At 40.3% G+C, this 25,643-nt stretch overlaps 1 long non-coding RNA gene across 2 annotated transcripts in view; it reads right to left on the bottom strand.

Moving 5' to 3' along the window:
* LOC146961377 (uncharacterized) overlaps positions 1-1,969 on the bottom strand; it is a 151,789-nt gene extending 149,820 nt beyond the window's left edge. For both annotated transcript variants that reach the window (XR_015035259.1, XR_015035260.1), the window contains exon 1: positions 1,853-1,969. This is a non-coding gene — a long non-coding RNA (uncharacterized LOC146961377). The remainder of the gene's footprint in view (positions 1-1,852) is intronic.
* Positions 1,970-25,643: the final 23,674 nt, after the last annotated feature.

Below are 25,643 nucleotides of genomic sequence, written 5' to 3'. Positions count from 1 at the left end.
AGCAGCCCCCGCCCTCGTCCCTACGTCACCACATTCAGGCGCATCCCTTGGCTGCACACACAGCCCTTCATGCCGTTCTCTCTCCTCATTGGATAAAACTTGTAGGATACGAGAAAAGTTTTCTCCTCAGCTCAGAGCAGAGCAGAGGGACTGACAGACCCGTGTTTCGGTCCAAACACTCTATGTAAGTGATTGCTGTCGGAAGATATAACTATTTAAGACTTATATGAACACAAAAATATTGCTTACTTCTGCTTTAACTTTGTTGCGACATTATCCATGGATGTGAAAGACGTGGATGTGATTTTAAGCAGGTGTGTCTCCTCATTTGTTATTATCATAACAGACTGGAAGCCAGAAAATAAGGGAACATGATCTTGGCCTTACATCCACGTGTGTACAAAGAAACAGGTCATTTTATCTTCGCATTTGGCACGTCATTGTTTTCAGACAGATAATAATTTCTTGTCAAGCACGGCCAGTAATAAGAGAAAGACAACAATCTGCAAAGCACACTGGGTCGCTGGCCACTGCTGGCAGGGAATGAAAGCTTCATTGCGCAAACCAAGATGAGCTTTACGAGTCCCTCGCAGCCTAACCAAATCACCTCATCAAATTGATATCTGTTATTTAAGAGGAGCTACCAAGCATACGAAGATGGGACAGAACAAAAACTGTTATATTTGTATATTAATCACCCTGACCAACAGTACAGGACATGTCTTATCAGAATTTGTCAAATAAAGCAGTCAGAATTGTGTTTTCAATATCATGGACACAACACAAACTGTTAAGAAAAACAAAGACAGATTTCAGTCATTTGACACACATGGAAAAGATTTTACATCAAAACCAAGTATGTGCTCAATTGATGTTTAGCATTTAGGCTTCGGCCTTGTCACTCCCAGAGAGCAAACACCAAGCTCAACACAGCTGGGACACTAATAACCTCCAAAACTGCGATATAAATAAACACTATCCACATCACAGAGATGGCAGTGTGTGGATAAGGCAACAGCTATGTGGCCATTCCCCAAAACTCTGGGGAATTCACCGTCAATAAACTGGGATCTACAGTACATTCACAAACCCAGGCATCCACCTAGCAGCTTAAAAGCATGGCAGGCATGCAGAAGATGATTTTTCTATTGGAACATTAAACATGCAAAATGAATTCCTGTGAAATTATGTTGGTAAACAACAGATAGGCCTAACTTCCGGGCATGAGCTCAAATAAGTGTAGCAGAGTAGCAGTTAAGAGTCAAGAGTCAGTGTGACAGAGACAACAATTAAAGTAGGTATTATTTTCTCTGATGTGCTGATATGACATTAACGAGAGGATGCAAATGTGACTAACTACATGTGAGGCAGAATGAATTAAGCCAATGTTACAGGAAAATGAGGTAGGCTATGTGAATGGCCTGTGTGCAGCACTGTGGTTATGTTTATCCCTCGAGACAGCACATTGTAATTTCCACCAAGAGAAGAGAGATGACAGGAAATCCTCAGAATCAAAAGCAACAGCCAAAACAAGCCAGACATCAATTCGGTCCATATCAAACATTATACTCCAAATCAGCAGCTTGAAAGCATTGTAATGCACCTGCTAGGCAACCAAATATTACAAACAGGCAACAAGATATTGATTCATAATGTAAATATTTAAAAACATGTATTCATCAATTTATTTATCAATATAGAAATGTATGAGAAGATGTAAACTGCTAGTGGTAGGAGAGCCAGAAATAAGCAACAGGTAACAGTTAGCAAACAAATAGCCTAGCTAACAGCTTCTAAGTTAACTTTAGGCTAACCAACAGACACACAGTTGCACAAAATAGCACTGACATACCTTGTTGAAGTGAAGCAGTGGTTCCTTTGTGTCAGTGGAGAGTAATTCCATCAGTAAAAGTCAACAACAGGACAGAAAACTTCTGACTTAAGTGTGTAAAAGCAAGCGTTTTTAAAATGGCAGCCAATGCGCAGTAAAAACTAAACGCTATTATCGGCAAGTCCGTCAAGCCCCGCCCCCTTAGTTACCGTTGCTACGCTACAGCCTTCCATTCTAAAATGGAACGCAGGCAATTCACAGTTGCAACAAAAGTAGCAAGTTAACTGCTTCAAATTGTTGATAATTTAATGAAACTACGGGGCTTTGATTTAGGACCTTGGCAGAAAAACAAGCTTTCCATTTGTAGTTGCTGAATGACGATTTTCCCAACTTAAATGAGCTGTTGTGAGATTTTTATGAAGGTTAGTAAAGCTAATCCTGGGTAAGGATAATTATGTCCTGCCCGATGTTTTTCATGTCATGGATTTTGGGGTGTGTATTAGCTACCATGTTTTCACGCTGATATGATTTGATTTGATATATGATATGATATGACAGCATAGAAATTATGTCATATTATTTTTGTATTACTGTAAAATGGGAAATTTTGACAAAATAATTTCAAATATTAACATTGAATTGATGATAATTTTACAAAATTGCATCACTATAACATGAGGGAAGGCTTTTAGAATGAATTGTGAATTGTGTTGCAAATGCAATTCTACATCGTGTAACATTTTGACTGTGCTTGCTGGAGTAAGGAGTTAAAACATATCCAAATCCAGTCCACAGCAGGACAGAGCTGTTATAATGTTATGGTAGACACATTATGTTGTTGTTTTCCTGCCTTGGAAGTAATGTGAGGTTACCACTGAAGGTAGTACGCTAGTTAGTCAGGCATGTTAATGTTTGCAACTCATGTCAGAGCTGAAAAACACACTGTGTAATTAATTTCTTATAGGGGCAGACTATTTCATGTGTTATCCACCTGAACTTGTTTGCCAGCATGCTCCATAAATGTCCCATAAAGAATGAAAACTGAAATGTTATAATGTCTGGAAGATCGCTGATTGTTGTATCCAAGAAATACCAATATGGGTGTTGTAAGAGAAATAAAATGTGCAATTTGGAAAATAACCATAATATGATGCAGTGTTTGCCTGTGGAAAGTCAGAATTTTTAGATCCTGGACCACCTGACACATACACACACACTTTTTATATGTGACCTCAAATCTACCTTGGCTTTAATAGGGGTTTTATTGCAATTCAGAAATCTACTATCCTATTTTCTTTCTTCTCCTAGTCCTTCCAGTACTTTGAGCAGAAGGTTTCATTGACAGGCGGGTGATTCTGAGCAGATGCTGTCTTCACTTAGCTCCTCCAAGAATCTGACAGAGAAAATTAACTCATTTTCACCGGCCTGGCTGCAGCCTAACTGCCCTTTCAACAGAAATTCAATTTGCACTTGACCAGGAATGCAATCTTAGATCCACCAAAGCAAAGATATTACATTTTTGCCCTTGATTGACACTGTTCTTTGCCAGTATAGAAGATGATGCATTACAATATATTGAGACATACGTGTCAGATATTGGGTAGGACATAACTGATTTTTATATAATTCCATCTCTCTTCATGAATAATATTTTTCATGATGGCTATATCAAACTGGTATTTTTGCCGGCTGGAAAAATAAAATCCTGGAAGTACCAACTCCTTCTCATTCGCTCAAAATCCAGTGTCGTTTTACAGTCATTTTTCCGGTGAAGGTCAACTGACAATGATTTTTAGTCGCCAGGGAAGTTGGTCTCATTGTCACCCAGAAAAGAGTGGAATCTATAAGCGGAAAGCTCAAAATTAGACCTTCTCTGTTTAATTTTGCCAGATTTATCTTAAAAGGACTTTCAGTAATGAATAAACAACACTTAAGTCACGATTGTGAATCTTTTACTACCTTAATTTCCCTGTTTGTTGTGTTTCTATGGGGGTTTAAAGTTCGGACCCATCATTATGGTCAGCTGGAGTCACAACTGATAATTGGTTGTTGTCATGCCGTGGCCTCCCCACACAACCCATGCACCCGGTGGGTAACTGTGACTTCATAACCACATGTATAAATGCAGTCGGCAAAAAGACACCAACAAAGTTTCTTCATAAATGTTTAATTGTGTACATAGGGAATTCCCTAAAGGTTAGTGCTTGTCATGATGCAGTTTATAAAGTCAAACGTGAACACGTGATGTGAGTCATATTGACCACTGGGGTATGTTTATGCCACGGGACTTGTTTCTCTCCTATAACGCTTGAGGTTATTCAGCTTTCACTCACATGAAAATACAGTATGCAGTTCATATCGGCCAGATTCATACAGTTAAAGTGCATCACATCCCTACTGCTGTGATGTATCAGTCACGGTCAGTCAGAAAATCTCTGGCAAACTCAGCAATGTGGTATAGTCGCAGTTTGGAAAGAGTCATATTTCAACAAATGACTCATTGATCTCAAGGTCATAAGGTAATTGTACCAGAGTGAACGACCAGAGGAGGATATCACAACCCCTAAAAGTAATGGAAAGGTTGATGCAAAGGCTGTATTTCATTATGATTTTTTAAATTTTGGTTGCATTTGAACAGTTTAATTATTGATCATGGACAATAACAACGTGTCACTGCTACAACAGATCTAAAATCAGAGCTCAGGCTACAAGCTTATGTGTTTTTGTCTGAGCTATGGCCCTGAGTTTATCACGACTTTGTGACCATCTGTGGACAATGATAACTGCAGCCGTCTCTCTGTATCACTGCCCTCCTTTACATTTCTCTATTCATTACTTTTCTCCTTGCCAGAGAAGTTCCCATATGGGCACTGCCAAGTTTTCCAAAATAGAAGTGTAAATGTAGCGCTGCACCACCCAAAACCAGCAGTCAGTCAGTCGTCTCTGTGTCTTTCTTCCTATTTTACAGATTGTGCCCCCCCCCACCCTCGGGCTTGATGTGGCCCAAACAAGAAGTAGTGCACCAAGACCCTGTGCATGCTTGTTATTTGTTGAATAGTGGAGAGGGTTTATGGGAAATGTGGTTTTCAGCTGGAAAAACACGAGGACTAACAATACCCCTGGAGTTAAATACAAGTCACCAATTATCTCATTTGATGCAATAGTATTTATTCACAATTCATTTGACAGTGGTGCATAAAAAAGTTTACAACCGGTCTTAGTTTTCTTAGGGTTTTATTCAGAGAACGCAGGAAAATCCGCATCCCAAGAGGAGCGCAGAGACCTTGACTCAAGCAACATGATATGATTACGGACGAATGGTGGCTCTGCTGTTACAGATGTGGTTTCACTGGTTTGCAGCATCATAACTCATATGTCCTCTCTGCCTCGGAAAGCTCCCTCTCTCAGACGACATACGACCATGAATCCCCCTCATTAACCTCTGATCCAAGCCCCTCAAAGAAAGCAGCTTATTGACAAAGAGAAATTGAGAAATTGATAATGGCATCAGGCTGCTCCCCTGGACTGCTTCAAGAATTCCTGATATTATATTGTGTGTCATAACTCTTACAGGGCTATAATGCAATGATTATTTAGGGGAGAAAAAGATATGAATATAGGCCTGTGTGTGTATGTTTTCTTGCTGGCTCCCTGGTGTTTGCCTGTTTTTGAGGAGAGGCAGCACAGAAGCTGAGTCTTTCTTGCTTTACTGGCTGCAAGGGGGTATCAAATCTCTGAGATTCCCATATGAAATAAAACAATATGCCTTAAAAGTGCATGAAGAACCCACATCAACATAAAGAACACAACCTGGTGTGATTTCTGCTGCTAACTTTTCTACAACCTGCAGAGAAAAAAAAACACATCCAGACACTGTGTCCTTTTCATTTCCTACTGGTCATCACACTTTGACCGCAGTTTCCCACCTATTAACCTCCTATAGATGTGTTTTTGCAATAGGAGCAGAGGCGACTGCCGTTCACATGACACATCGCAGCATGATGTACCTGTGGAGAAGGTCTCTGCCGGTCTGAAAACAGTCCAAGCCCCTGCACACGCTCCTGCAGAGCAGAGAGGCCACGAGCCGCTCCGTGTTGTTACTGCAGCTGCAGCCAGACGTTTCCTGGACGTCCTGCACGTGCATTGGAAAAACACATCATTGTGCACTTCCAATGTGAAATCCACTGCCCTTTACCAATCCACAAAAGAATGTAAGTGACGCATTAAAATCACAAAATTAACAGACAGACATACCTGAAAATGAATGGAAAAGTAATAAAACAAGGACGATCTGTAAGATGTTTTCAATTTCGAGGGTTGGTCACATGACGGCCGCGTTGGAAAAAGAGGATTCAGTGTTGTAGCTTTATTTTTCTATTGCATTTTATTTTCTTTTTAAATGAAACACCTGGCCAAAAGAATAAAAAAATAACATAATTGCTAAAATAACTCAGCTGGTTATCACATTAAATGTGTTTACATGCAGAATAACAGTTCAGTCTTTATCCATTAGTGCTAGCACTTTGATTACTTGCATTGTGATATAAATGCCCCCAATTATTGTAATCAGATTGAGATTAAAACCACAGTTGGAGCCAAACAATGTTAACAACGCTTTTGTTCTCTGTCTTTTGATTCTGTCATGTTATTGAGGTTTTTCAAACTGTGCATGTTAAAGGGCACCAGACACTGCAACAATAACACATCACAGAAGATTAACATTCACAGTGAGTATGTCTTTGTCTGAAGCCTAATAGTGAAAAGCTCATAGGGCGATGAACATTAAACACTTTTGTCATTTACTTAACAGTGTGTGGTGATTAGGTGTGTGTCACTTTTCACACTGTATGTGTGTGGCTGACAAAGACAAATGTACTGCTTTCTTGTAACAGTACAAACTGTGTAAATAGTGATGGTTATATACTTAGACCTTTAAGTTCCCTCGGGAACACAGGCCATCAATGACAGCCTTTCATAGTGATGTGGCTGTGTCTTAAACAGTTGCTTACAGATGTTTATTTATTTGCACATCCAAAACACAGAGCAACATCATCTTTCATTTCGAGTGGTGCTTGTGGCCACTTGAAAAATGTAAATGATTGGTGATGGCAAGGCAGCTTTATTTGTATAGCACATTTCACACACAAGGCTAAATCAAAAGGCTTTACAGAAAACAGATTGTAAAACAGAATAAAAGGCATACATTTACTGTAAAAGAGTAAAGAGAAAAATGTAATGTGATGTGTGATATAAAATGTAATACATTTTTTTTAGTGATCTACAAATTAAATTAGCAAAAGTGCAGACAGAAAGTGCTTGGTCGAACCTTTCAAGGTGTTGCTTTGACATTATTCATCTAACTCTCACTTTGAATTTAAAGAGGAACTTTGCAGGATTTGTATCTTAACTGTGCTACATCACAGCTTTGGAGTAATTGTGATGGTTTAATAAATGGCTTAACTCGTTATGAGGGAGAATGGAGGCTCTCTGTGCATCACTTATTGCGTCTCTTGGCTGAATCTACAGCTCTACTGATTGATTTCTCGCCTGCTTCATTGTAAACAAATGCACATGGCCAGGAGGAGGGTTAGCAAAACAGCGGAAAATCAACCGGACTTACATAGTTCCTCTTCACTGTAAATAAAAGTAGGTAGATGAAGTTACTGATTTGATCTGGCAATGGAAACTTAAATTGGAAATCTCAGTCCAGAATCATACCCATACAATATATCCTCTTTTCTTTTAGCTCAGTGGGAAATATGGCTGTCTGTAAGTGTCTTAATTGAGTCCAAGCAGGTGATGCTAAGTTTTCGGAACAGCTTTTTGCTTCTTTTTTTTTTGGCTGAAAACAGCTGCACACAACATCTGGACCCTGGCTACGAGAGAGTAAACCCCCATGCAATAAAGTTACGGCCTTAAAAGAATAATTAATGAGCCAAAAGACGCTGTAAAAGTATAGAGAAAGCTATGAACAGCAAGCTACTAATTGAAAATAACTTAGAGTCAAATTAGGTCAACTTTTTTTTTTTTTTTTTAGCTCAAATGACAAATGACAAATTTGTCTCAAAGGGTTTTACGACCCATACCATGCAGAGTTCAAACACCCCTCTGGATGTATCTAATTGCTTCCAGATACTGTAAATGTATGTGCCGACCTCCCTGCGTCACCTCTGCATTAGTTATATTGGATGTTTAGTAGAAGAGACGATAGACAAGTCCCTTACAACTCCCTCTTCTTCATAACCAGCTGCAGGGTTATGACCACATGAGAGTCTGATCTTCAAGAGGGACTTGACTCAGAAACACACAGCTGGTCATCAGCACGCACACACACACACTGATCAGACACACACACACACACACAAACACACAACCTGAGAGGTGAATCATTCATTCAGGGTCAGTACCTGTTGACCTCCTGCAAATAGGATAGACTGTGTTTCACTGCCATGGTTCATGCAGTGTGGATGGTTTTTTTAATCAGCAGGTGTGGCGCTGGTTCACGTGCACCATATCTGGAGGTGAAAGTAATTATACTCTGCTGACAGGTGGAGCTATTGTATAGGATTTCAGACATAAGGGAGACAGCGTCCAGTAGGAATGGGGGGAAAACATTTCACATGCAATGTTAACAGGACCTTATCTGCTTTATTTATCTTAATAAATATATTAAAGCAGAAGTAAGCAATATTTTTGTGTTAATATAAGTCTTAGATAGTTATATCTTCCGACAGCAATCACTTACATAGAGTGTTTGGACCGAAACACGGGTCTGTCAGTCACTCTGCTCTGCTCTGAGCCGAGGAGAAAACTTTTCTCGTATCCTACAAGTTTTATCCAATGAGGAGAGAGAACGGCATGCAGGGCTGTGTGTGCAGCCAGGGATGCGCCTGAATGTGGTGACGTAGGGACGAGGACCAATAGATCCATGACGAGGGCGGGGGCTGCTAACTCCATCGGCTGACAAGACGTTATGGTGCGTTCAAGGCAGCCCGTAACTCGTGTTTTTCCGACCTGTGAAGTCGTACCAGTTCAATCTGGTGCAAGTTCACGGGTCGGAAGTTACGAGTGGCCGTTATAGTGACTTTCACAGGTAAAACAGGTCGGAAAAACACGAGTGGGTTGCCTGGAACGCTACAAAGTCGTAAGTCGTGACTTGAAGCTGTAATTTACGGTTTCAAAAGCCTGCCTGGAATGCAGCATTAGCCAAAACAGCCGGATCGCTTACTTCTGCTTTAAGAGTTTCAAATCAATACATCTTGTGTGTGTGTTTGTAGCTCAGAATAACGAGCTGATGTTGCAGCTTCTCAGCTCTATAGTGATTTTGCAACTTTCACCTCATTTTTCTGCTTTTATATCCCACAGCTTAGATGTTTTTGCACATAACCCACTCTCATCAGCACAGTAAGCATCTTTTTACAGTGGAAAAACTCACTGCAGGGCCAGGCCTCCTCTACAGCACCAAAGAGCAAGTAGTAGACAAAGCTGTTCAACACAGGCAGACCTTTGCCACAGGAGGTGGTGGAGACCAAAAATAGAGCCAAAAGGAGAAATTCTGACCTAATTAATAAAATGTATTGTTTGGTTGGAAACTTGATTATAATCTAATGCTGATTTTTCTCAATGACTCCATAGGCAACTGTTTTGAAACATAGTGGCTGTGTCCATCGGCTATATAAGGTGTTAATAACTTATTCCCCAGGCAACCAAAGTAAGTACTGTAAGCAGTTAATACAATTTAGCCAGTACAGATGTAATTCATTCATCACATCACTGTAGCTCCATGAATAGCAGGGGAGTCTCCAGGTATTGTTGCCAGTTGGGGCACCAAACCAAACCAGCAGCATTAGTCCAAGTTTATCTTGATCAGTGGATTCAGCGCAGCGCCAAGCAGCTGTTATGTTAGCCTAGCACTGGTCCAGCATCAGGGCCCAACACGTGAGTCGTCTTTTGTCAGAAGTTCACCAATGCTGCATCCCTGACCTCTCCTTGCATGTAGCTGCAGCCCAATGCTCGCTGCGACGCTGCCCTCTGTTTTTGAAGGGTGTCCAAAAAAAACTCTTTGACCTTGAAGATACATATTTAAACAGTTCCTGCACTGCAAGGTATTTTTCCTGAAACATAATCTCACTGGGAATCTGGTGCATATGAAGGGCACCGTGAGGCACCGTGTGGCACAGTGGCACAAATGAGTCTTTGTTGCTTTGTGGGTCTTACATCATCTCCAGACTCCAGTTCCTGGACCCAACTGCTGGAGGGTTTGATGGGAGATCCCCATGGTACGCTCGACCCTACACTGAACCCAGCAGCTTTTTACCTTTCTCACAGAAGCTACTGTTCGGCTAAATCATAACCTTATGATACCCATGCAAGATTTTCCAGGTGCCGTCGGGACTTTTGGTTAAAACTCTCACCTCTCCGTCCCGTGTCGGCCTCGGGGAGCTTGCTGCTTTGGATCAGGAGGCGAGGCCATGAACGGTTGCCGTGCGACACTGTGGCTGCTTCTGCTGCTCCATCTCACCCTGCCTGCCTGAGCTCAGCTTTTCCAGCTGTTGCTCACTCTTGCTAATTAGGACAAGAGCTCTCGCCGGTCTGCGAGGGAACCACTTTCACATGGGAAGCCCTTCGTTTGTTTCCACCCCCTCGTCCCCCGACCACAAGTTAGTGTGGTGTTATGAGACGAGACTCCAACTGAGAAAAACACAGACAAGGATAATCCTTCAGCTCTTCCCTGAGGTCACCTTCACTTGGCCCAAAAAACAACAACGCTCCCCTCATGTGAGCTCTGCTCAGCCAAATGCATAAACATAAACAATCAATGGAAAGAGTTGCGAGCTGCTCATCCTTCATCCAATGGACTTTTTTGAAATGATCTAACTTGACGCAGAAATAACTATCACGTGAATATTTTTCCTAAAGCTCATGAGCTACAAAACAAGGTTCTATTGATCGAACCCAAACATGCAACAAGTCACCAACATGTTGGCTGTGATAATAATGACTCAGCAATTCCAAATCTACATTTGGTCTTCACCACACGGCTGTAAAGTGTCTGGCTGTTGTGCACATCTGTATTCCTTTTCTTGTACAACACAATACAACTCATTCAAATGTGTCACTGCTTAAAGTAAAACATGCAGTAAGCAATCATTGCGTGTAACGTGATTGATATGTTAAGATCTAACATACTGTTTTCAAGGGAAAACAAACTCAATGTTTTTGCCCATTTCACAGCAGTAGGGTGAGTATGATTGTTCTTTTTTTATACTTAAATGGAATTATTGAATAAAAGAAAACTATGACGACAATAATTGTAAATGCTTCTCCAATTTATGAGCTACAAACAAATGTTAGGAGAATGTTTTGTTGTTTTATGTCGGTAATGAATCTGCAGGCAGCCCATGCAGCACATATGACATGCTCCCACCTTATAAAGTTATAATGATGAACGTATTAACACGTGGCAGATACAGTGAGCAATTAGCATTTCTTTGGAGTTGTGTCTCCTACATAAATTAACTTGCTCGCTCTTTAAACAGAAGTGACAGTAAAACATCGCAGGCAAAATCAAAACAACAAGCTGAAGGATGATAAAATGCTTAGCTCAGTGGAGCTGAGCTGAAATGCAGAGTCAGGTCATACTTTCATCACTATGAGACAAAACTTTCACATTATATACAGTCATTTGATGCATATATTGTGAGTAACTATAAAGATAGTTCGTAAATAATTTGAAATTTTGTGCTTTTAGCGCTCCCTAGAGGTCGTATCAAACCACAGTGAGCCTATCACTCATCCCAACAATGCAGATGTGACACTGAAGGCATCAGTGAAAGCAACAAAAGTAGCCTAACTATTATGTTGAAACCCCATCATAGTGGTTTTTGGTGAAAGTGTAATTTAAACCTTCCCCATTATGAGCTCATTATGAAAATGCACTAGATTCCTGTATCAAACATTCCTAAGGGCATGTTGCTTTGGCACACACCAACAAAAGAAAAACAAATCACAAGCACAAAATCTTTATACTTTGAAGTGATATGCAGCTTTGATCAAATGTCCTATGTAATTGCCAACAACCAAGCTGTAACCCCGTGGGTACCCCTTCTCTCTATCTAGTTTTCCAGGCAATAAAATTGTACCTGGGTAGCAACGACCGACCTCAGCCCTCAGAATGAGACTCTAAGAGCCATTGTGCATGTTTTTATATGAGACACAGTAAAGCTGGTATGTGGCAGAGGGAGGTGACTGGATGGAAATAACAAGTGGAACACGGAGTCTGAGCCACTGTGGGGAACGGGGTATGCTGCTGGTTAACCAGAAATTCTCCCTTAAAATTACAAGAGGGCAAAGGAACAAGAGACAAGGATTTGAAGCCAGGAACAGGAGAGGCTGAAAGAGAAAACAAGAAAAGAAAAAAATAAGAAAAAAAACACAAGAGCGACACAGTGGTCGACAAGACACACAATATAACCTGAAATACACCCCCTCACAAAGGGCTCTCCTAAGAGGAACATCAGTAAATACCTTCAATTTGGACAGTGTGCTGTTAAAAATGCAGCCAGGTCTACAGACTCTGTGTTAAATGAAGCTTGCAGCATCATGTGTAGTGTGACCAAGTGTCTGCACAACATTTTTGTACCTTTGTCCTATACGTCATGTAGCTACAGTATATTGAGAAGACGTCCCACATTTTGATTTGATCTCTTGGGTTGTTTGCTTTTTTTTTTTAATCAGCTCTAGTTTTTAAAAGACAAAAAAATTGCAAGACTGACGTTTTTATAAAATCTCACTCAAACGGCTGTAAAGAAAGAGGGAAGGCTTTTTCACACACACCGAAACACACACACACACAGGTCACTTTATGTGATTACAGTTAGGATATTTAAGTTGGTTAGTGTTTGTTCCACTTTTTGATTTTCACCCTAATTATGTCTTTGTTATGTGAAAACAAGCCAGGCTTCCTCTGCCTGGTATATGAATCCTAATGATTATTTTACTACATAATATTAAACACATGCACGTAAAATAAAGATTATCATGCTTGTAAAACTGATTTATGGGTTGTGGAAGAGTTTATGTTCCTGCCACTGAACTAAAGATTCAACCCAATTTTTTTTTTTTTTTTTTGAAAGGCTCCCTTTCTTAAAACAAAAAAAACAAGGCTATTTGGCACCAAGGAGGTGTTTCTGGCACCAGGGTGAGACCTCTTTTCTAGTTGCTAGTTGCAAAAACGTCTATTCTGCTTTCTGCCACAGAATAACACATTTTTGGTAAACAGACCTTTCCTCGCAGCAAAGCATCTAGCTCAAGCAGTAAAACCACAAATCAACATCATGGAGTTTCTGAGCAGCATCATATGGCCCAAAGTGTAGTAGTTCATTAGACGTGTTTGCCCCCATTCAGTTCCTCCAAGGGGTTTTCAATTTTAGTTTTAGGCTTTGTATCTTTACTGCTAGTACTTTGAAACACACACACTTAAAGATGGAGCCCAACTAAAATGCAGTACTGGTCCGTGCCCATTACTGTAAAAACCTCACACTGTAGTCTTTCAATTAAGTGCTTTGTCCCGTATTATCCAGCAGATGGTGATGGTGCTCCAACCAGCGCTCCGCGGCTCCTTCATCTGGCATCATTATGAGTCCGTTCAGCCTGATTTCTGTATAAAATTACAAACTACTGAGAGCTGTGTTGTTTCATGGTCTCTTATCTCGCTCAGTCATACAAATATAGAACGCTGGCTCGAAGACACTGACGGGGTTTTTCAAAGACCGCTTGCCAAAATCCAAACAAAGCCCACACATCCAAATTAAATTCTGACGATAAATTCCTTTCAGCAGCACTTTTTCACCGGCATTTTTGAACCAGAGCCCATCAAATACAAACCCAAGAAACATACCGGGGCCAATTAAACCGAAGTCTGTCCAGTCTTACTGGGTCACACTGGATTTATTAATCTCTAGGTAAAGAAAAGAAATCTGAACCATTTTTATTGTTCATTCAAATTTAAATCATTTACCAAAACTTGGACTGTTTCTCTTGTGTTGTTGCTTAACTCTGCATGTACTTATGTGTGTTATCAACAATATTGCACATCAGTGTTTGTGATTACTTTAAAACATCTTGCAGAAGAGTGACTAAATAATTCAAGGTTTCATAAGAAGGACAATTAAAGTGTTGTTCAGTCCATTCTTTTTCTTTTCATTTCCTTTCCCCTCATTCCCCTGTGTCAGAGGAAATGTTTTGTACTAATGTCTTTGGCCTTTATCATCTACCTGTCAGTATCTCCATGGTAATACTGATCTGTGGAGGACAGAGCCTGAGCTAATTAGCAGGGAGTCCTGATGGGGGTTGCTCCTGCTGCTGGGAAAAGTCATAACTGCAATTTGTGTGTCATTCAAATGAAAGTGAATTCAGACTATTTTGGTGCAAATTGTTTTAAAGCTTATGGAGCCCGAGACAGTGGTCAATCTTGCCCTGTGGCAAAGGTACAGTATAATGGATGACTTCTGCTTGTGTGCATTTACATTCAAATGGTCTTAAAGTACTTTTCAGATTGTGTCTGTGTGAGCCAAGATAAAAAAACATAACAAATGAACAAAATGTGCAAAGGTTCATCAGCTTTAAAGGGGCCGTTTAACATTTTGGCAAATTTGCCTATTGCCATAATCCCTATAGCGGTCATAGGGTAGGTTCATTACTATATCTTTAATTATTGGTGCGTGTTGTTTTGAGATCTGCGGGGCAGAGACGCGAGCTGCTCAGCAAACACAATGGAGTTGAATGGTACGGGTCGCCTGTCCCTCAACTCATCAAATACACAATCCAACAACGCCAAAATGCTCTCGTAGAGAAGTTGTGACCTGCACATTCGCCAAGCTATGAAATAAATAATCACGTATAATTGTTTAGCTAACTGTCCTCTAATGGGAAACGACAAGCACCCACGTCTTTCTTCAGCAGCTTATTATGACCCAAAATTATGTTTTTGGTTGTTTGTTTGTTTTTTGGCCTTGGTAATTATGACAGAACTGGAGGGAACTGGTGCAGTGACTTACCTTTTGTGCCTAAACCCATGGAAGCCAAGACCGTTATTTCAGTAACCACAACGACAACGACCATTATGCCGGCACAGTCTAGTTAGAGACCATGGTGGTATCTCGGGAAACGCTCGCAGGAGTCGTGTAAAGAGGGTAAAAGACCACATGGTTGTTAAGGCTGGAGGACTTGTTGAACAGTCTCAGTTATAACCTGAGAAGACCACTATTATTTGAGAAACCAAAGACTCGAACTACTGTAAAAAATCACTGTCTTTCTGTTAGAGGGGTGAACATCTGGAATAATTGTCCTGAAAATATTAAATTATGCTGTACTCTAGTCAGCTTTAAAAAACTTTATAAGAACAACATAATTTCTCGTTACAGTATGGAAAATTAAGTTCAATGATTTTGTACTGTTTTGGGTTATGCGCTGTGTACAATTCTTTATTTTGTTGTGATCAGAAATTTAAGTGTACTGATTAATTTCAAATGTCTGTGATCTGATCCTATTGTATTAATGTGTACATATATATACATAATAGACTGTAAAAAGAATGGACGTAGCGTCCGTGACGTCACCCATTGGTTTTGGTGAGTCTGTTTTGTGCCGCTACTACGGGGGTTTGAACCGCGCCATGTTGGATTCTACTTGCCATATTTGGAGCGGTGCGGCCGTTGGCCGGCCGAGAGCCCGCCCACTGGCCTCGTAGCAGCGGTCTCCGGACCTGTCACTCAACGGTTCTGCGCCCTAATTGGCCAGAACTTTAAACCTAATAATAGTAAAACGGTAGAGTTTAAAAAAAATTCACCCCCCTCAGAGTGTGTGCGGGGGTAGAAACTATCGGTTGAGACCAAAAAAATAAAATGTACCAGGCTGTAAATATGTTTTTTTAAGCTGTAAAATCGGCTATTTTAACATGGGGCTCAATTGGAGTTGCTCCCTTCTGGAGCCAGCCCCCAGAGGAAGCCGAGGGGATTGCAGCTTTTTGAACGCGGCAGTGAGCTTCACTTCTCAGACTCACAACTGCCCCCTTGATATATATAGGCTATATATATATATATATTTTTTTTTTTTTTTTTTTTTTTTTTGAATTTTTTAAGGTAAAAGGGGTAGGGTTATATAAGCTTTGGCTTCAACCTACACCCTTTCGGTAAGCTTGATATACCGAAATAAATAAACTCATTCATTCATTCATTCATTCATTCATTCATTCAACAAACAAACATATCTATACACACAGTGAGTTAAAACAGACATGACATAAAATTGAGTAGCAGTGGTCAAGTACAAAATTATATTAGGTAAAATAGTAGCCTACTACTACTACTACTATAGGCCTACAAGCTAGGCCACTAATAATAGTAATGATGACAATAACAATAACACAAAATTCATCAAATGTATTTTTCCCTTTTAAAATAGTCTGTTTCTGACAGAGGATATCTACTTTTTCACATGTGACAGACTGAATCAAGCAGATATAAAGTGAATCAAGTTATAAACAAGGACAAATTAGCCGTGTTACACCTGACCATGTCATAATCAAACCAACTCTACATTACATCTGTATGAGTTGATGTGTGGAGCTCCATTCAGCAGTCAGACTCCAGGATGATGTTGTCAAACTGTGAGTGTCTTACTCTCGCTCGACTTGATGTTGAACCTTCATGTCACATTAACATAGTCTGAACTCAGCAGCCGCCTGCACACAGCCATCCATCAAACAACTGCTAGGTTGTGTTGTTTTAGTGATCATCATCTGGTATAAAGAGATCAATGGGCATCACCTCGGTCAGTATGTCGGCACCGTTCACCTGTCATACCGCTGCTGCTGCTGCTGCTGCTGCTGCTGCTGCTGCTGCTGCTGCTGCTGCTGCTCACATTCCTCATGGGAATCTGCTTTAATCCTAATAACACTGCGGCTTTTGAAGGCGGCTGTCACGAAAAACATGAAAACATGCCAGTCACATGTGTTAAAACTGTTCTGTAATGTGTGTTTAATTGTCAGGAATGGAGTGAGGGCCTGAGGGGCGGCAAAGCCTGTTATCACCACCAGACAGACACCACAGGCAGATGTCTGTGTCTCCAACAACACCATCCTGGTTTCATCTGACCCAGTTTACATTCCTCTACACCTGACAGTTTTGCTGCCGCCCGTGACCCTCTTTGTAGTAAATTAGGTGTGTGTCTTTTTCTTTTTCAGTGTTGAATGATGACAGAATCTTTATAGGTGGCAATAATAGAGGATTTAAGAATATGGAGAACCTACTGTACACAGTTATGTGCCCTTTAGATGCTGCTGTCAATTAAAGGAGAGCACCTGAAAGGTCAAGAAGTGTTTCCTATGGGACACCACTGCCCCCTATTGGCAGAAGAGTGAGTGTTTTCCTTTCCTTTTTTGCCAACAGCTACATAGTCAGCTGTCTGTCTTGTAAGATTTCTCTGATTAAAACAAGTTTATTTCAACTCAAAATTGTTCATTTGTTACTTTCTTTTAAGAAATGCAATGTTTATATGATTGTATTTTGACTTGATACTTGTGTTGTAGTCAGGGCCGGCCCCTGGCATAAACACTCTATGCAGTTGTTTAGGGCCACAGCCGTTAGGTGGGGGGCCACATGATCAGAAAGGTACCGGGGTTCATTCAAGTCATTTAAACATCCTGAGGTCTGCACGTGCACACTATGAGCTTTATATGTAATTTGAAGTCAATCTTTAGCTTCTTTTATCTCACATTTAAGACATTTAGTGAAAATAGAATGGCAGAATGACAACATTTGTGCTCAAAAAGCAAACTTACAAAATGTCATTTTAGACTTGTTTTCAACACTTATCTATTACTGTACTCATATCCTATTTCAAGCACCAAAACAGTTCATTCTTATGACTGAAGGTGTGTTTTCACAAGGGATTGGACATTTTTCAAAAAGACATAAAACACTTGAGTATTGTTACATCTGCAAGTATCTTAAAAAGATAAATTTAAGAAAATATGTAAACATCGAGAAAATGGCCTTAAACCTCAGAGGGCATAAACATGTCTGTATTCAGTTTTAACCAGTGATTTGGTGTTTGCGCTTAGAGTGGGCCACAAACAAAAATCTTGTTTAGGGCCACCAAAATCCTAGGGCCGGCCCTGGTTGTAGTAATTTTATTCTTATTTTTTTTATTATCAATCTATGTTTTCTTCCTACAGGGATGATAAAGCATCACTTGTAACAGGGGGGGGGAATTAAACAGCCAATCATGTCACCAACTGGTTCTAAGTGTCTGAGGGCCGGGCTCTTATCAGAATTAGGGACAACAGTCATTTTTTGGACCAAATATCCACTGTCTGGGTCGGCGAATAACCTGTGAGTAAAAAAAACGAAATGCCTCACATATCCTCACATTCAAATGAAACCATAAAAACACAGTGGAAAATAACTGAAGTGAGCTCTCATGCAGACGTGTATTAACGAGTCTCTACATTCGAGCGTAAAATAGGATGGATAATCAGCCGTCTTGGTGATGAGAGCAGCACTTAGGATTAATAGGGGGAAACTGTGTCATCAGAAGAGTATGGAACAAAGATTAAAAATGAAGAGGTTTTTGAATATGACGTCCAGACCAAATGCTGATTATATTTGAACATGCATCAACATCAAAGCTCTCAGCATCCAACCCCACTGAGAACTTAGATGGTGCTCACAAACAACACGTGTGTGTGTGTGTCTGTGTGTATTTGGTTGTGCTGCAGCTGATCAAGGTGTTGTTGGTGTTTTAACTACTTGCATGTGTTTTCTTAAAAGTTGCACTGAATTCTCCGGTTCACAAGTAAAAACACATATTCAACTCTTCATCCAAGCTAAGACATGGCATTATATCAGCCCTTCATAACAATAGAAAACAGCTGCATAATGATGGTTGTTTCCATTTTAAAAATGGGTTTTTGTAAATATAGTCATCTCATGTATATTATAGACAGGTGTTGTCAATGATATTTTGTATTTTTCCAGTGGGCAAGATGAATATCAATCTGTTAGCATCCTCTTTATTTTAGTTTACCCCTCAGTTGGTTGCTAAATTCAACTTATTCCACTGTTCCCCCGATATATCTTACAGTAAATCTGGAATATTTCCATTTTGTGGATTTTTTACACAGGTATCCTCAAGATTTTAGAAACTTGAATAAAACTGAAACTTGAAAACCATTCGATAAAATGAAGTTCTGTTGTTTGCACAGCGTCGATAAACAGAGACACTAGGGAAATAACATGTAAGTAACCCATTGAGATTTAAGCCTGTTGATTGACAGGTGATCGCTACAGACACTGCAGTCAAGAATCGCTGAATTTAGACCAAAGGTCAGCGGCATGCCCACACATTAGTCAGATGAGGACACTATTGATTATTGGTCCTTGTCACCCTTTAAAGGGATAGTAGCAATTTTTTAAGTGGGGTTGTATGATCTACAAATAGCCCCTAAGTACTTTAATTGCAGTAGAAGACTCTCTGCACTCCTCCCGTTAGCAACGCCAGCCCATAGCCCTGCCCAGAGATTTACAACATACAGTGTTGTGAACAGACCCAAAGAAACAGCCTATTTCCATGGCTTAAAATAAGTTTTACCCCACTTAAAAAAATGCTACTATCCCTTTAATTCATGAATTCATTAGCTGAAGCAGGCAGGTTGTGAGATCCACAGACCTCCCATTAACTTCAGGCTGTATTTTTGCTGTCGTCATTTTTTGACTCACCTTCTGACTCAAACGCTGCGTGAGTCCTCGAGAACAGGAGACGCCGACACCGGCCTCCCAGGGTGATGATGGTCTGTCGCCTGAACCTCTCTGACAGGTCGCAACAAGCTGGGGTTAGGTCCTGCCCTGTGGGACTTGAATATTGGTGACAAAGTTGTCATGTTTTCCTTTCTTTTCTGAGACATGAAGGCCAGACTGTGAGGAAAAAACTTGACAGAGACCGTGAACTTCTTCCAAAAGACAGGAGCCAGCATGCGTCTTGCTGCCTGATACTAAAGTTTAGCACTAAACGAGATGCAATATGTTTTATTATGCAATAAAGACTCTGGGAATTTGTTTTTTAAAGTCCTGGTTGCCCTTCAAGTTTCCTTGAAACATTGAAAAGTACCAATAACTGATATTTTGGCTCACATATCCAATAACAATACAATAACACACTGTGACCACATAAACTAAATGTGATTATTGCTGCAGATATTCATTGTTCTTGTTTAATCTGCCATTTATTGCACTAAGATAGTATTAGCGTAAAATGTATAGTATATTGAGCTTTAGTTATGGTTACTCTAAAAATTAGGATACAGAATGAAACAACAGCATTTAAACATGCGAAGGTGCAAACAACACTGTATAGCTCAGTTTAAAATAGTTGAACTGATCATATTGGTGTTAAGTTGTTTGTTTTTTAACATGAAATACAATCCACTGTGAATCGGGTTAAATTAAGCAAAATCAGAGGGTAATTCAAAACTAAATGAACCCAAAAACTTGATTAACATAAGATACTATATAATGAGTGCACACACAAATATATCTGCTTCAAATGTGAAGACAGTGGTGACTTGGATCCCTCAGAGGAGGAACAGGGGTCGAGATGGTTCGACAGCAGCCGCTCTGCAAAAGTCTCAAGAGATTCATCATCAGAGGCTTTCATGTCTCCACGAAAAACACATTACTGATGAAAGACGAGAGGCAAGAGTTCATGGCGAGGGCCACCGGCATGTGTGCCAGCTGCCACAGCCACAACATAACCAAACAAACACAAAACCTGGACATGAAACGATACTAAATTTCTCTCCGTTTTTGGCTGTTTGGTACATTTTGAAACTCAGCTGCATGAATGTGAAGCTTTCACAGATGTGCTCGAGTACCAGAGAGTCAAGGTGACCTGACACTGACGGTGATCACACCTGCCACACACCTCACACCCTGCACACACACTTGAACTCAGCTCAGCTCTTGAATCTGTAACGACAGATGTGCAAGTCAGTCTTATTTTTTTTTTCCTTTGGGCGACTTCAGTACAAATCCAGATGCTACACTTTCTAATTCATTCTGAACCTCTGTGTGCACTCAAACACTTTCCTCTCTGGCTTAATAATGGAGCCACGTGACGTCTCAGCGATGATGAGCTTCAGGTCGAGTTAATTGTTTGTTTGACTCACTCAAACTCTGCGCAGGCACAGGAACCGTGACTCAGTCATTTGGCCGTCAGACTGATCTGATCTGAGCCGAGCGGAGAAGAACAACAACAGCTTTCCACCAGACAGACGCAGCTGCATCCATTTATATAACGGACACAACAAACTAAAAAGGTCAAAAATCAGAGATGAGACAGATGTCTTACATTTGAGGTATACAAAGTTGTTAAAAGACAGAAAATTAAATCTTTTGCAGTTGTTAAATGTTGAATTATGACTTTAATGTGTGTTGTCATATGTTTGTGTCTGGTTTGGAGCTGTTTTAAGCATCGGTTCCAACTACTATAACTTTTTACAGTGTTTTTAAAAAGTAATAAAATGAATCTCTTAAAACTGTTTCTAAGTAATGATACAACATGACACAGGTCAACTTTCTTTTTAGTGTTTTCTCCAAAACAACGGAGTCATCTGAGGAGGAATCACAGATACAGCTGAAAGCTCTGGAAAAAGTCAGTATAGGTAGACCTTCCTTCTGCCAGATTATATTTTTAGGGCTGGCAGCTTTTTGTTGGTCCAACAACTATTGGATAGTCTACCTTTGAAATTCATGGTTCCCAGAGGATGATCCCTGAATAATGGTGATCCCCAACCTTTTCCTCTCAGGCGACATTTTTGGTTTTGAGTAAAATGTCCCAACAATGATTACATGAATGGTCCTAACTTTTGGTGAATGTCAATGTCATGATGAACTGTGGTAACTTCAAACCTTGAGTGGTTTCTTGGTGGTGGTGATTGTCAGAACTTCACCCTCATTTCAGTGCTACATCTTCAGGGCGGAGTCGAGGCTACACTTCATAGCTAGCTGGTTGGCATCCTAATCTTAGTAGAAGAGACGACACGATACGATAAAGAGGAACAAGTCTGGTCACTTTTATGCTGTTTTGTTAACCCTCCTCTCTGCCATGTGCATTTGTTTTCAACGAATCTGGCGAGAAATCAATCAATAGAGCGGTACATAACGTTATATATCATATATGATTTTATGACGTGTATATTTGTGTAGTCTTGTCTGTCATAAACAAGAGATTACAGGATATAGGGCGCGTTTGTGTCGCAGTGACGAGAGCTGGGACACCGGGTCGGAGGCTCTGATCTTGCAAGATTGTTTTTCAGTCAAGAGACGCTGTGTGGAAGACAGAGAGGCTCCATTCTCCCTGTAACAAGTTACAAGTCATTTATTTAACCATCACAATTACTCTGAAGATGTTTAATTAAAGCCCCTCTGAGGAATTTTCATGTTTTGCTGGAATGAAGACTGCATTTCCCATGAGCTCTAGCACGTATTGTCATAAAGAAGCTTATCTGGCTGGCAAATCAGGGCTCCAGACTAATTTTTTTCTGTTCGTTTTCTTTTTCTCCCCATCTCACTCAGTTTTTCCATTTCACATGTGTCTTCTAAGTAGTCGATAAAGTCATCTGTCAAAGCAGTAAATGTACATGTAACATGGCCAGCACAATTAAAATGGTGAACATAACATGTGTGAGTGTGTTGTTGTTGTTTTTTTAACTGTGTACTGTTCATGCTTCATCATCCCATTAAGAAAAGCACCAGTCAGTCTGAGAGCTTACATAAGAATCAAGGAGAGACTGTTTATCAGAAGCCGAGGTGGACTAGACTAGAAGAAAACAACAGATGAAATGTCACATTGATTTTCTTAGAAAAAAAAAAAAAGCAGCCCATTGATGCCAAAAGAGAAAGTAGTAGCAGTGAATTAATTATATCCTCATACATCCTCCTTTCCTTCTGGGCTGCTTGAAATGAACTTCGAGGGCTTTGCCTCCATCTGCCGCGGCCGTCACTCACTAAGTCACTCGGCATTAACACCATTGCACTGTATTATGTCCTCAGCCTCACACTCGTGCTTCCCTCAGCCCTCTGTTTGAAGTCAGCAGCAGCAGCAGCAGCAGCAGCCAGGGAAACACTGCTGTACAGCATCTGGGTTACCTGTTGCCTAGCAACCGCGCTAATTAAATCAGGCCTTGCTTCCACTTATTACGATTAATGGTTAGCAAAAAATAAAAAGAGGACACAAAAAGGAGAAGTTGTTAAAAACTCTTTTGTGCTGCATGTGTATTTCTAAGTCCAATCAGTCGATTTGCTGTTAATGAATGAATATCCATGGCGTCCAATTATGGCTCTGTCAACCATTTGGTGATTGATTTTCCCTAATGAAACAAAGCTTTGACGACTGCATAATAAGAGGGAGAATATTAAACTGCCATTGTTGTTGTGCATTTGAATGAACCAGTCACATTTAACACAGAGCTGTTGTTGTTGTTGTTTTCTTTGAGTCTCTATTAGCATACAACCTTGAATTCATTTTTTATGGATATGAACCATACAAAGAGATACAAACATTGCTCTTATGTGGGATCCACAAATACAATTTTATCTGAAAAACAACAAAAAATCAAGTCTATGCTGTTTTAGACCAGCTTACCTGTTCCTCTTTCTTTCTGCTTTCTTCCCTTCTCGGCCTCCACCACCACCACCATCAGTATCAAGAGGCCACATCACTTCACCAACAAGTGAATAAATGAATAAAAATAAATGATAATAATAATAAAAACTGCATAAATCGTTAGAATTTACAACACAGGGCCCTTTAAAGAGAAGAAGCCTCTCTTCTAATAAACTAAAACACATCGGCATATTGAGTGAAATCAAATTAGGTTTAATGGATGGTTTTGCATAATGCTTGAGGGTAAAACTAGATGCATTTCCAGAGGTTTTGTCTGAAACTGCTTAGAAAATGAGGATATTTGAATATGCAATGACTCTTAACTTAACAGCTTCAATAAAAAAAAAGTTAACATAATAATGTTCTCATGAAAATGCATGAGTCTCAATTGAAATCCTATAAAATGAGAATAAACTGGGTTTCAGCACGATGTATGCATGCACATCCCTGTGAGTTTCTCTTACCTATCCAAAGTACCCCTTGATGATAACACAACAGAATCGACTGTGTGGCGCGATTTGAACCACCGCACCATTCAATACTGTTCTCCACAATGGGGTTTTCCATGAAGAAAAAAGACCAGAGTTGGGGGCAACAATGACGACACCGGTGACGACAATTCCTGCTTAGATTACAATGAAGCAAAGCTGATAACAAAAAGAGGCTTTGTTCTGCTGCTTCTCTTACTCAAAGGCTCCTCATGCGCTCCGTCTTAACACTGACTGCAAAGAAGCTTAAACTTTTTTACAGTCTGGATTGCAGCTGCTGTATTTTGCTGCAATTTAAAATGTTATATCGATCAAAAAAAAAAAAACATTCTTCTGCTGCTGTTCCTGCAAACAAAGTAGAAGAGGAGAGCTGGACATGCTGCTAGATGTCCAAATCCAGAGGCTGTGCTGCTGACAGAATACATTAGAGAGCCTTTTGCGTGGGCAGTAAGCCTCTGATCTCTTATTAACATGTCTAGACGTTCGCTGCCCCATCAGTCACAACAACAAAATCCTTGAAAATATGGCAAAATTAAGCCACTGCTTTCTCTGAAAAGTCAGCTTGTACTGTAGGAAACTGTACATACTGGTAATGTGCAGTGATTCAATGTTACAATACGAACTGTGCTGCAAGTCGATATCTCATCTGTCTCTTTAGTTAGCTGCAGGAAGGTGTTTGTATTCAAGTCAATAACAGACTTTGACCAAAAGGTCTATGACTGGAGCGCAGATTTTTCTCAGACACCACTAATACCTCTCTTACATGTCTGGTTTTAAAAGCTCAAATGTCATTCTTGAACTTGGAGACGGATGAAGACGATGCAATGGGATCAAAAGCTCCAACACACAACTCTGCGGATGGAAGATGTGATGATGTCTCAACTGCTCCAAGGCCAAGAACTGAACCGCGAACGTCAATAATGCAGTTAAACACTGGCATCTTGTGATAATTCGATAAATAGCAACCCGTCTTTTGGGTTTTTGGGGATTTGGACTGTCTGTGTGGTTGTGTGGATTGATCCAACACTGACCTGGCAACATAAGCAAACAACACCACTGACATTTCTCTGATTACGGTTCAAATGTTGTTGTTGTAAATCCTGATCGAGTGCAGCCCTCTTGAACCCCCGGCCTGGGCTATGTATCCCTGTTGTCAAGCTCTTAGTAGCCACAGGAGTAAAATAATGTTTGTTTAAATAAGCCCTGAATCAAGCGAGGTGGGAAACATGAGCTGAGGTCTGTGTATTCTTAAACACTGACACCACAGAAATCAATGATCTTCCTGTTTCCTGTAACGCTCTGATTTTCCAGCAGCATTTTGGCCTCAGTATTCCCTCTGTTCTTTACATCTACTAGTAGCTACGTCTTTTAAGAAATAGATAGTTAAAGGGATAGTTCACCCAAAATTCAAATTTCACTCATTATCTAGGAAAAGTTTCAGAGTCCTCCGTGCCTTCTCTGAGTTATGGGGGGTTTCCACGCAGCAGTATTTGTCCATATAATAGTTGTGAATGGGGCTCACTTTTCTTCGTCCAAAAAGACACACCAAAAAACATCCAAATACCTCCATACTGCTCGTATGTAATGTCCCTCTTGTATTG

Source organism: Trachurus japonicus, chromosome 24 (genome assembly GCF_045865225.1).
Source record: "Trachurus japonicus isolate A0001 chromosome 24, Traja_1.0".
NCBI classification, from domain to species: Eukaryota; Metazoa; Chordata; class Actinopteri; order Carangiformes; family Carangidae; genus Trachurus; species Trachurus japonicus.
This window is presented reverse-complemented; position numbering and strand designations above follow the sequence as displayed.